At 43.2% G+C, this 1815-nt stretch overlaps 1 pseudogene; it reads right to left on the minus strand.

Moving 5' to 3' along the window:
- Positions 1-804: 804 nt before the first annotated feature.
- On the minus strand, positions 805-923 carry LOC145390787 (5S ribosomal RNA; annotated as a pseudogene).
- Positions 924-1815: the final 892 nt, after the last annotated feature.

Genomic DNA, 1815 nt, shown 5'->3' on the forward strand with positions numbered 1-1815 from the left:
TCATGTTCCTGACCTTGAATCTTCTTAACCCCTATCCGCTGGAGGTTTCCCACCGTCGCCCACTCCTCCTTACTGGGAATTTCCCAGAGTTTGGGAAAAATACCCTAACTTCGAACTTTAATATCTGCCAAACTATAATAACTAGAGAAAAAAAATAAAAATCATAAGACTCACCAACACTTCCTCTTTCAAAGGAAGGTATCCCGAGGTCGCCAGGTGGTCCCGCCGATGAGTAAGGATAAGTTTAAGATAACTGGTTTTACACGTTTGGCGAGCTGGTTCCGAGCCCACGCCATTGGCTGTGACGTTGGATTCACTGGCTAACGTTGGCAGCTTTGACCTGCCCGGAAGTCCTTTGTTGGAATGTGGAAAATTCCATTCGATCCTCGACTTTTCCTTACTCACCGTTGTAAGGATGAGTCATCACTCTGTCCATGTGGCTCCCCAAATGGTTTTCCACCCGCTTCATAGTGCCACTATGCCCTGTAGGTGTTTGGGAAAGCAAATAGCTCTTTGTTTTTCTGTACTCACTTCTTGCATCAGTTATAATAAGTTCCCTTTACTACGTCACCTATAATTGCTCTTGACGTCACGATTACGGGTAATTGCACTTTGACAAGTAAATGCTGTGGCTGTTTCACGTAGTATGGTTGATTATGAGGTAATTATTTGTTCATCATTCATTCATTCATTGCCAGACGCCATGTATCCCAAACGGGGTGGCCAAGGGGTTAGAGTTAATTGTTTTACAGGGAGGGACACTAATCCTCCACCAACCCCACTCGACACGTAGGGAGAACGTTATGCCAACAGCATCTGGTGTTCCCAGGTGGTCACCCATCCAAGTACTAACCAGACCCAACGTTGCTTAACTTCGCTGATCGGACGGGAAGCGGTGTACTCAAATTTGTACTGGTACTATAATTCAGACTGATTTGTACTAATCAGGGGCATCATGAAAATCTTACAAATGTTATATACAACATTAATTGTACGTCTCATCACAAATATGCTTATGCTCACATATTCGGTGTTATTGTCCTGAGCATCGAGTGAAAAAAGTTAGTTATAGCCAACAAGGTAATTTTCTTTCTGGCCCACTCACAAGTGGTTTTCTCTCATGTAACAAGTAGGCTAACTCAAAGTATTTTCAATAATTTTTTTCACCAATAACCAATAAACAGTGACACTTATTGCACAGCACTTGTAGAACTGATCATAAAACACTTTTATCATAGCACTTATTAGAAATCACTTATAATATCCAACATTTCACTTACTTATAGAAAAAACACACACTTGTGCATACCTGTATACTATTTACACTTTCCCACACGCTCAGAATGATATTCACAAAAACATTTAGGGCATAGGGAATCTCGCACTCTGCACAATGGTAGGCTGTCTCTTTTCGTGCTGGGGGACGGCATTTGGTCGTGTTATAGACGTGGCACCGCCTGTATGCCTGACGACCTGCTGTGGTACGGCCAGTCTCTACTAGCCTGTGCCACTGGAAATACTCGGCAAAGCTTAGCCTGTCCACTGTAGCTCCTTTCCCCTGCCTAGCACCTGGCATCTGTGCAGTTCAAGGAGTTCGCGTTCAAGCTTTCTCTCAAACTCTAACTGAGAGATAAAGGTTTCCTTACAAACTCCTTGAACAGTATGAAACTGTTCAGGACAGCGATATCAAGAAGGTGTAAAAACCCCTTCTTGTACCACCTGCAGGGCTTATGTAGGCAGTCAACCTCACCAATTTGTATGCCAAATATATCAACAAGCTGCGCGTTGATATTATAATCGTTGACAGCATCTCGC

Source organism: Coenobita brevimanus, chromosome 15 (genome assembly GCF_032717465.1).
Source record: "Coenobita brevimanus isolate Jiangsu-jjx chromosome 15, ASM3271746v2, whole genome shotgun sequence".
NCBI classification, from domain to species: domain Eukaryota; kingdom Metazoa; phylum Arthropoda; class Malacostraca; order Decapoda; family Coenobitidae; genus Coenobita; species Coenobita brevimanus.